Source organism: Eleutherodactylus coqui, chromosome 7, assembly GCF_035609145.1.
Source record: "Eleutherodactylus coqui strain aEleCoq1 chromosome 7, aEleCoq1.hap1, whole genome shotgun sequence".
In the NCBI taxonomy this organism is placed as follows: domain Eukaryota; kingdom Metazoa; phylum Chordata; class Amphibia; order Anura; family Eleutherodactylidae; genus Eleutherodactylus; species Eleutherodactylus coqui.
This window is the reverse complement of record NC_089843.1, coordinates 222363772-222375782: the sequence shown is the minus strand read 5'-3', so window position 1 is coordinate 222375782 and position 12011 is coordinate 222363772.

The following is a 12011-nucleotide window of genomic DNA, read 5'->3' as shown; positions in this document are numbered from 1 at the left end:
TGGGGAACATGGAGAAGGACTTGTGGAGTTTAGTTAACTGTAAGCTGAACTGGAACAACCAGTATCAGGCAGCTGCTGCCAAGGCAAAAAGGATCATGTGATGCATCAGAAGAGCTCTAGGGGCGCATGATGAGAACATTGTTCTTCCTCTTTACAAGTCACTGGTCAGATCACACATGTGATATTGTGGACAGTTATGGCACTGGTACTCAAGTAGGAAAAATCACAGCTTGAGCGGGTACAAAGGGGGCAAATAAAGAAATGTAATAGGCAGACTACAATACCCAGAGAGGCTATCAAAATTGGGATTATTTCATTTAGAAAAAAAGACAGCTAAGGGGCGCTCTAATAACTATGTATAATAATATCAGGGGTCAGTACAGAGATCTCTCCCATCATCTATTATACCCAGGACTGTAACAAGGGGGCGCTCTAATAACTATGTATAATATATCAGGGGTCAGTACAGAGATCTCTCCCATCATCTATTATACCCAGGACTGTAACAAGGGGGCGCTCTAATAACTATGTATAGATATATCAGGGGTCAGTACAGAGATCTCTCCCATCATCTATTATACCCAGGACTGTAGCAAGGGGCCCTCTAATAACTAAGTATAGATATATCAGGGGTCAGTACAGAGATCTCTCCCATCATCTATTATACCCAGGACTGTAACAAGGGGGCGCTCTAATAACTATGTATAGATATATCAGGGGTCAGTACAGAGATCTCTTCATCATCTATTATACCCAGAACTGTAACAATGGGGGCGCTCTAATAACTATGTTTAGATATATCAGGGGTCAGTACAGAGATCTCTCCCATCATCTATTATACCCAGGACTGTAACAAGGGGGCGCTCTAATAACTATGTATAAATATATCAGGCGACAGTACAGAGATCTCTCCCATCATCTTTGATACGCAGGACTGTAACAAGGGGGCGCTCTAATAACTATGTATAGATACATCAGGTGACAATACAGAGATCTCTCCCATCATCTATTACACCCAGGACTGTAACAAGGGACGCTCTAATAACTATGTATACATATATCAGGGATCAGTACAGAGATCTCTCCCATCATCTATTATACCCAGAACTGTAACAAGGGGGTGCTCTAATAACTATTTATAGATATATCAGGGGTCAGTACAGAGATCTCTACCCATCATCTATTATACCAGGACTGTAACAAGGGGACGCTCTAATAACTATGTATACATATATCAGGGGTCAGTACAGAGATGTCTGCCATCATCTATTATACCCAGAACTGTAACAAGGGGGGCACTCTAAAAACTATGTATAGATATATCAGGGGTCAGTACAGAGATCCCTCCTATCATCTATTATACCAGGACTGTAACAAGGGGACGCTCTAATAACTATGTATACATATATCAGGGGTCAGTACAGAGATGTCTCCCATCATCTATTATACCCAGAACTGTAACAAGGGGGGCACTCTAAAAACTATGTATAGATATATCAGGGGTCAGTACAGAGATCCCTCCTATCATCTATTATACCCAGGACTGTAACAAGGGGGACTCTAATAACTATGTAGAGATATATCAGAGGTCCGTACAGAGATCTCTCCCATCATCTGTTATACCCAGGACTGTAACAAGGGGGCGCTCTAATAACTATGTAGAGATATATCAGAGGTCGGTACAGAGATCTCTCCCATCATCTGTTATACCCAGGACTATAACAAGGGGGCACTCTAATAACTATGTATAGATATATCAGGGGTCAGTACAGAGATCTCTCCAATCATCTATCATACCCAGGAATGTAACAAGGGGGAACTCTAATAACTATGTATAGCTATATCAGGGGTCAGTACAGAGCTCTCCCATCATGTATTATACCCAAGACTGTAAAAAGGGGGCGCTCTAAAAACTATGTATAGATATATCATGGTCAGTACAGAGATCTCTCCGATCATCTTTGATACCCAGGACTGTAACAAGGGGGTGCTCTAATAACTATGTATAGATATATCAGGGGTCAGTACAGAGATCTCTCCCATCATCTATTTATACCCAGGACTGTAACAAGGGGGCGCTCTAATAACTATGTATAGATATATCATGGTCAGTACAGAGATCTCTCCCATCATCTTTGATAACCAGGACTGTAACAAGGGGGCGCTCTAATAACTATGTATAGATATATGAGGGGTCAGTACAGAGATCTCTCCCATCATCTATTATACCCAGGACTGTAACAAGGGGGCCCTCTAATAACTATGTATAGATATATCAGGGGTCAGTACAGAGATCTCTCCCATCATCTATTATACCCAGGACTGTAACAAGGGGGCGCTCTAATAACTATGTATAGATATATCAGGGGTCGGTACAGAGATCTCCTCCATCATCTACTATACCTAGGACTGTAACAAGGGGGCCCTCTAATAACTATGTATAGATATATCAGGGGTCAGTACAGAGATCTCTCCCATCATCTATTATACCCAGGACTGTAACAAGGGGGCGCTATAATAACTATGTATAGATATATCAGGGGTCAGTACAGAGATCTCTCCCATCATCTATTATACCCAGGACTGTAACAAGGGGGTGCTCTAATAACTATGTATAGATATATCAGGGGTCAGTACAGAGATCTCTCCCATCATCTATTATACCCAGGACTGTAACAAGGGGGTGCTCTAATAACTATGTATAGATATATCAGGGGTCAGTGCAGAGATCTCTCCCATCTATTATACCTAGGACTGTAACAAGGGGGCGCTCTAATAACTATGTATAGATATATCAGGGGTCAGTACAGAGATCTCTCCCATCATCTATTATACCCAGGACTGTAACAAGGGGGCGCTCTAATAACTATGTATAGATATATCAGGGGTCAGTGCAGAGATCTCTCCCATCTATAATACCCAGGACTGCAACAAGGGGGCGCTCTAATACCTATCCTGTTTCCCTGAAAATAAGACATACCCTGAAAATAAGACATAGCATGATTTTCCAGAATTTTTGAGGATGCAAAATGATTTTTCAGGCTTTTTGAGGATGCTTGAAATATAAGCCCTACTCCAAAATTAAGCCCTGCTAACAGTTAATTTAAAAAGTCAATTTAAATAGTGTCCAGGCAGCTATACATGTAAAAAAGTTAAACCTTTTTGAACAAAAATTAATATTAGACACTGTCTTATTTTCGGGGAAACACGGTATGTATGATATATCAGGGGTCAGTACAGAGATCTCTACCATCATCTATTTTACACAGGACTGTAACAAGGGGGCGCTCTAATAACTATGTATAATATATCAGGGGTCAGTACAGAGATCTCTACCATCATTTATTTTACACAGGACTGTAACAAGAGGGCGCTCTCTACATCCAGACAAAAGAAGGTTTCTATACCAACAAAGTAGTGGGTTCTTGACTGTAAGAGCAATGAGACTGTGGAACTCTCTGCCTGAGGACGTGGTGATGGTGAGCTCCATAAAACAGTATAAGAGGGGCCTGGACGTCTTTCTCGAGCAATACAATATTATATATTATATAATTAGAGATGAGCGAGTATACTCGCTAAGGGCAATTGCTCGATCAAGCATTGCCCTTAGCGAATACCTGCCCGCTCGGGAGTAAAGATTCGGCTGCCGGCGTCGGGTGGGGAGCGGCAGGGGAGAGCGGGGAGGAACGGAGGGGAGATCTCCCTCTCCCCCCCCCCCCCCGCACCCTCTGCTGACTGCCGCAACTCACCTGTCACCCGTGCCGGCAGCCGAACCTTTTCCCCCGAGCGGGGAGATACTCGCTAAGGACAATGCTCGATCGAACAATTGTCCTTAGCGAGTATACTCGCTCATCTCTAATTATAATCCTTAATAACTTCAGAAGGGTCGGTGATCCGGGGATTATTCCTATTGCCAGAATCAAGCCAGGAAGAAATTTTTTTCCCTTAAATGGGAAAAATCGGCTTCTAACTCACTGAGTTTTTCTGCCTTCTTCTGGATCACCGTTAAGGAGTAATAGGCAGAACTGGATACATATGTCTTTTTTCAGCCTTAGGGTGAAGTCACACGAACTTATATCGGCTCCGTTTTCACGCCGAGCTGATATACGTCCTCCTCATCTGCAGGGGGGGGGAGGATGGAAGAGCCAGGAGCAGGAACTGAGCTCCCGCCCCCTTCCTGCCTCCTCTCCACCCCTCTGCACTATTTGCAATGGGGAGAGGTGGAACGGGGCGGGGCTAATTTGCGCAACTTAGCCCCGCCCCTGTCCCACCTCCCCTCATTGCAAATAGTGCAGGGGGCGGAGAGGAGGCAGAGAGGGGGCGGGAGCTCAGTTCCTGCTTCCTGGCTCTTCCATCCCCCCCCCCCTGCAGATGAGGACGACGTATATCGGCTTGGCGTGAAAACCGAGCCGATATACGTTCGTCTGAATGCAGTCTTAGACACTATGTTACTAATTAACTTACAGACCCTTTGTCTTTCAGTGAGTTGGGGAGGGGTGGTCTTACTCCATTTTTAATATTACTGTTTAGACAGTTAATTAGTATATGGTGGTGAGTGGTTATCCTCGTCTGACTATAATCCAGTAGTGTGCTTGGAGCATGGATTGGTCGGACCTGACTACAGGATAGGGCATACTGTGCTGATTGGTGGGGGTCTCTCCTCTGAGACCCCAGCCAATCTCCAGAATAGGGGTCCTGTCCTCACTGCAGAGTTACTGCATGCCCACAGTGACAAGACTGAATAGTGTGGTGGTCACACGAGTGTACTAGCGCTCCGTTCACTTTCAATGGTTCTGCGGAGATACCTAAGTGAGTGCCGCTCAGCTATTTCAGTCAGCCCCATTAAAATGAATGGAGCGCTGAACGCGTGTGGTTGGCCAGCACTCAATTCACAGTGACGTCACTACGGGGGAAGAAGTGATCCTTGCACTGACAGGATAGTGGGATGCAGTAGTCCCCTTCTTGAGATCATCGGGAGTCTCAGCAATCCCACCAATCAGCAAGTTATGCCTATATTGTGGAGAGGGGATGACTTGCAATTGTGGTACAACCCTTTTAATCCCTTCCTTGATAAGCCCCATCACACTGTAACTCCTGGTAAATTAACATGATGATGTTCCTTCGTAATATGCAGATTCTCAGGTCTCCAGTAGGTGCAATAATCGAGCCATTTAATGTAAATGTAGCCTCATCGCTCCAAACAATCTTTCTTGGAAATGGTGTACCCTCTGCACATCTTGCCAAATGCTACTTGCAGAACTGCATCCTCTGGTCAGGATGACCTCCTGAGAGGACGGACTGTTCTTGGCATGTAACTTTTCCAATCACAGTGCTTCAAACTGCGATTGGACACCTGATTTTGAAGTTCCTGTTTCACGACCCGCTTCTGCACAGCTTTTCATGGGCCCTGGAGATAGTTTTCCATCAACTTTTCTTGCTTTGTGGAGCTTGCTGGTGTCCTCAGTCTTCCAGAACATTTCTTGTGGTTCTGAACAGTTCCATCTGCTTCGTACTTATTTTTAATTCAAATGATAGTAAGTCGCAAAGAAGGATTTGTTTGAAAGCTGCGTTTTCCAACTTACAGTAGCAGTCCCGGTCACATCTCCCTGCACTCAGCTGTCTTTGACAGCCGGGTGGAGGCAGATTTTAAATTTGCCAGGCTCTCCGGTCTTCTGCACATGCGCGCCACATTGGCACATGGGCAGAAGCCTGCGTCAGGCCCCGATCGTGGCCGGACATTACAGAGGACCGGGGGTGAATATTTTCGGCTGCCCCCATGGGACCGATCCATAAGGGCAGCTGTAACTTTAACTTTTTTAAACTTTTTTTAAAACTTTTCTCTGATTGCTGGTATCCAATGGATACCGGCGATAATGGGCCCAGGTATTGGTCCCCGGTGATATCTCCTGCCTCCCAGCTACCTTCAGGAGCCGGGAGCCAGGAGATTTTAAATTTGCTTAGGGTTCCCGGCCTTCTGCGCGTGTGCGTGACATCATATGTCTAGTGCACATACGCAGAAGTCCAGTGTCAGGTCCCAGAGGACCAGATCACCGCAGGACATCACGGAGAACGGGGGTGAGTATGCTTTTTATTGACTTTTTTGCAATCGGCGCTATTCATTGGATAACTCCGATCCCAATGCTAGGGGGAGGCTCCCCGCAGCCCCCCATGACAGCTCCATGTTGTTGGCTACCTCCGGTAACCGACAGCATGTAGCTGCCCCGTCCACAGCCCACATGGCTTTAATCCTCAGGGGATTCATGTTTTTATGTCCTTGAGGATTAAAGCCCACTGAGGCAGGTCATTTTTGTTGCAGTGTGTGCATTGTAGAAACAAGACGCACCCAGTTCACTCCACTTAGAATTTTTAAAAAGTTTTTCAGTACATTATATGGCACATTAAATAGCACCACTAAAAAATACAACCTGCAGACAGCGATGTCGATGAATAAATAAAGGAGCTACATTTTTTTAAAAGCCGGAAGAAAAAAACAGAAACAAAAGTGCCATGGCTTTAAGGGGCTAAGTGCGATAAACCTAATGTGTGTGCATGTACACTTACCGCACTTTGAGTACCCCAACCACCACAACCGCTACGACTGCACCTGGGGCAGCAACCTCTATGTCTGTCAATTGGGCTTCTTCAAGCGCCCGCCTGTTTCTCTTTCTGAAATTGCTTAAAAAAAAAGTTTAAGGTATGGGGTAAAGGATGTTAGGGTTAGAGGGGTGCGGGGTGTAAGGGTAGAGAGGGGAGAGGGGAGGGCGTTGGTGGTTGCAATAGATTGAATACTTACACAATCGCTAGCTTGCTCCTCATCAGACCCCACTCCCAAAGGGTTCCTCCTCACAGGACTGGCTAGATGATTCCTGGAAAGCAAGATGGAATTACAGCTTCCATAATGCTGATTGTCCTGCATGTATAAGAATAACTAAACAACTAGTCTGCCTGGAGGGGGGGGGGGGGGAATTAAAATAATTAAAGTCGAAGCAAAGAAAGTTATCTGTGTTATTAAGCTATCGGCCCCAAAACGTACTAATGCGGAGCTCAGCGCGCCCTCCAGGGGACTCCCATTGTGTCCTACTACAGATCCAGATAAGACAGAACTCTGCAGTAACATGGAAGAACATTTCAGGGAAGAGATCATTAATGACAAACAGGACATTTCTTGTGTTTTCCTTTTTGTTTTGTTGTGTGTCATGCATCCTGAGATTAATTCTGGACTCCACCTGCTCTGTGGCCAATCACAGCTGTTGTTACGCTATTTAACCCCTTGGACTTCCTGTGCCTGAGTATTCTGGCTGCTTAGTGCATTGTGCTGACTACAGCCTCATCTCCAGACTGGTTATACAGTATCTATGTCAGATCCCTGCTTCTATCTGACTATGCCTGATCTCCAACCCTATGGACCGCACTCTGCTTATAGCCGGCTATACCTGCTCTTCAGTCCAGTGTGCCAAACTCTGCTTATACATGACTATGGCTGCCTCTGCCATTAGATTCCAGACCCAAGAACCAACATCACTATATAAAACTCAAGTGTAATATGGAATCCAGGACAGCTAACAGAAGTAAGGGCCCAAGTATATGAATTAGAAATACAAGTGTGGGAATTGTGTAGCAGTTCCTCTTCTATATCTCACATATGTTGAATTTCCCTACTTGTAACTTTTTGGGGGAAGACATGTTTGTATTGTGGATTTCTCAACCACTACTGGATGATTTTTTTATGCATGCCTCACAGTTCCCCATTGATACGTGCAAGAAGGTATTCATCACTGCACAATTAGTAGAAGATGCACAAGTCCAGGCCTCTCCTTATGTGTAACAGGATCATGCCATGTTAGGAGACCTGGAGGACTGTCTTACAGCAATAAATTAGTTTTTGGTGACCGTAATTGCTGCAGCACAGCTGAGGGTGCTTTACATAACCTTCACCAGGGAATGTGCTCACTTGCTGAATACACTGCAGAGTTCCAATGCTCAGCATCTGATATTTCATGCAACTCTCCACAGTGAAATGGCAATTCCATGAGGGTCTTTCAGACCCTGGCAAAAGGACAGGGAAAAAATTGGTTTTATTATAATTCTGGAGCCCTCCATCACCCACCAGTCAATCGTTCATTTCCTAAAACCCTTGTATCCTCTCTAACAAATATTGTTCCAGAACCAGCAAAGGTTGATATGATTCAGGAACCAATATCTGCTGCAGAGAAATGTTGTGGAGAGATTATGTATCAGGGCTCAAACCCACAACTTCTTGAATTCCAGGTGGCAGCTCTCTTTGCTAGGCTATTCAGGACTTGGACAGTTCCCTTGCTGAAAACCTAGCCTTGTTCTGTATTTCCCAGTTACCTAGTTCCTGCCTCCTGATCCTGACCCCGCCCCTGTTCCTTATTGCACTTCCTATATAAGCCTAGTCCTGCAATTCCTTCAGTGCGTGATTATTGAGCTCCCAGCCTGTAATCAAGCTCCACTGCTGCCTGCTCCTCTGCTACTACAACCGTGACAACCTGCTAACGACCCGGCTTCCTCTTGACTACTTTCCAGTCCGGCTCGGTTGCTACTCCTGGGCTGCACTCCAGTGCCAGTAAAACCTTACATTATGTCTTTATTGTGGAAAACACATTATGATCTTGACTGCCATTTCAATTCGCAAAGGTCAACTGCTGTGATGGGACTCAAACAGAATACTGTATCACGTTCCCATTGTGATTCCCTGAGTTTGGTAACTCAACCCCTGTGATCTATGAGACCAAGTGCTGCCAATTTAATTTTCAACCATACCCATTTAGCTCTACTGCGATGCTGGACTCTGGGGAAGCAGGAAATGTTATGGAAATTAAGTTTGCTTTTGATAGTGACCAAGTCCAAGATCCTCACCAGTTGAAATAGGGACTGTTGATGGTTTACCATTAAGTTCCACTCATATTAATCATGAAACCCCTGTACTGGACTTAATCCTAATTAGTGTAGAGCAAACCGAAACAATCGCAACCTATTTGGTTTGGCATGAACCCGAACCTTGAGCGGTTCATCTTGGCCATACCCACTAAATTACATGCCTTGTTGCTTAGGCACAGACAGCCATATTGTTAGGATGAAGCAAAGAGATGACTTCTGGATAGCCACACCTTTAGACCCTTGGTATAAAACGAAAATGGATGATTTTTTTCCACAGTCTGAGAGGGAGGCAAAATTTGCTTACTATTAAGAAAGCGATGTAGCTTACCACAGCTTTCAAACAACAGTGTCAGGGATCGAACCTGAGACCTCCTGTGCTCCAGGCAGTTTCTCTTCCCAGTGAGCTATCCAGCTTGCTGGACAAACTCCTCAGCTAATGCTAGTATTGTCCTGGCTCCTGATTTAGTTCCTGCCTCTCTGTCCTGGCCCTTCCCTGATGCTAATTAGCACTTCCTATATAAGTCTAGGCCTTCAACCCGCCCCTTGCATGATTATTCTGCTCCACAGCATTGATCAGTTCCACTTCTGTCTGCTCCTCTTCCATTTTTACAAGATCTCCTGATACTAATTTCTGGCTTTCCATCGGACTACGTTTCCCGCCCCATCCTTCTGTACTGCATACCGAGACCACCCATTGCTGACTCCTGGCTTGTCCCTGATTACTTCTCCAGACCTGCATGACTACTATACCCGTGGCTCCTACCCAGCGCCGGAAAGAGGCTACAGGCAGACACAGCCTCTGCCAGCGCTACCATTCCTTCACATAGCAGCAGCACCAGAAGCCAATTCAGTTTGAAGAACATGACAGTTTTTACATCCTAACCTGACACATATCACCATCACCAAAGGGATGCTCACCACCACCACCTGAGCAACCAGGTTCAGTCATACCTGGACTGTGTAAATGGAAATAGTGTTAGAAAAATTTGTATAAAATTTTTTTAACATTTTAATTATTTGGTATCATCTTATCCATAACAACCTGTACAATAAATTGAACACACTATTTATCCTGCTCAGCAAAAAACGCAAAGAAAACACCTGAAAAACAGGTAAAATGCTTATTTTGTTCATTTTGCATCCCAAAAAAACGCAATAAAAGTGATCAAAAGAGCCAAATGTACCCCAAAATGGTACCAATAAAAACCATGCAAAAAAAAAAGCTCTCACAGAGCCCCATCCATTGAAAAATACAAAAGTTATGGGACTTTGAATGCAACTTTGTAAAAAAATTATAATTTCCAAAAAGAAAGGGATTTATGTGAAAAATCTAAAAAACAACCATTTGTATCATCATAATTGTATCGACCCGCAGAAAAAATGTATCATGTCATTCATGCTGTATAATTAACTCTATAAAAAAATATAGCGGAATTTATGTGTTTTCTCTCCCTGCCCTCCAAAGAAAATAAATAAAAGGTTTACAATACATTATATGTACCCAGGGGCGTAGCTAAAGGCTCAGGGGCCCAGGTGCACAAGTTCAGCTCGGGGGCCCCACCCTCCTTACCCATACCTGAACTGTGCTGCATACAGCTGCAAAACAAATTTACATACATGATCTAGACCCTTAGGGTGGGTTCACACAAGCGTGTTTTTGTGCGTACATATGTGTGCACCTAGGTACGAGAAAAAACGCGCGTGAACACAGCTGCGTGCTTGTTATCAATGGAGCCGCAGCTGCTGCTGGTGGCTACATTGAAAACAATGCTCTGCCAGCCCCCTGCATCCTTATTCAGGGAAGGGCTCCACATATAAGCCCTTCCCTGAAAAAGAAACATTTTAGTGTTAAAAAAAATTTACTGTATAACTATATACAGGAGATATTCAGGTTATACCAGCACGCCAGGTTATAATAGGAGATGTGCATATATATATATATATATATATATATATATATATACCTCGTATGAGTTATACACCTCTCTGTATATAGTATTATGAAGGCATGATCTGGGAATCTTCTGTATGTAATTGTATATGTACAGCTGGTATAAGGTATACAGTATAACCTATATCAGCTATACATATATAATTAATTACCGCACATGCCTGCTAAGACCACATTGTCCACTCCCCTCTTCTACTATCAGACACAGCCGGCCAGACCAATCACATGGCCGGCAGAATACTGATAAACTGCAGCTGTGACGAATCGCAACTGCAGTCTCAGTGGCAGGTACAACCACATATGGGGAGAGGGGCAGTCTGCAGCATGGAATTGGCTGCCAGCTGCTGAAGGTAATGGCCCTCCCCCCCTGAGCATCACCCAGAGCCAGTCCATGGGCCCCTATTAACTAAGGGGACAGGTCTCAATTGCGGTATGCCAGTGTTTGTACCCAAAAATGGTACCAATAAAAACTATAGTTTGCCACGCAAAAAAGCCTTCATACATCCATGTTGATTTAACCCTTTGCAATCCAATTTTGGATTCAGGGTTTCCTAGGGGGCTTTCTCTTTCTGCCATTATACAATGGCGCCATCTGCTGGCTAGATACTGCGATATGTGACATGCTGAAGAGGCCCCCGACAACAGAGCGGCGAGTAATCTACAGTAAGAATACCCTGCCGGACGTCTTCCCACATCAGAGCTGTACAGCCTTCAATCAGAATGTCTTCAGACGTCAGACAGTGGATTGGAAAGCGTTAAAACTAAAAAAAAAACTACACCTCAACAAGAATCACAGCACAGCCAATCATTCTAAGATAACAAGACAATCTTTATTACTAAACTAATTTAAATATAAACAGGTAAGTTTACAGCCATAATAAAAACCAGACTTTTTAACAAAGTGCAAATAACAGATAAATGGCTTCCATAAGACACAGGAAATAGTAAGAAACCTTTCATACCAATAACAATAATAAAGTGTAAGTGGAAACAATGTAGCTATATCTCCCACCATCTCTGCTTCTGCTACTTCCAGGCCTAGACAACCACAGATGATGAAATCCCAAAAAGGGATAGTTTTTTTATACTTTTTCTATTGATGGGGCTGTGCGAGGAGTTGCTTTTGCAGGGCAAGCTGCAGCTTTAATTGTGGGATAAA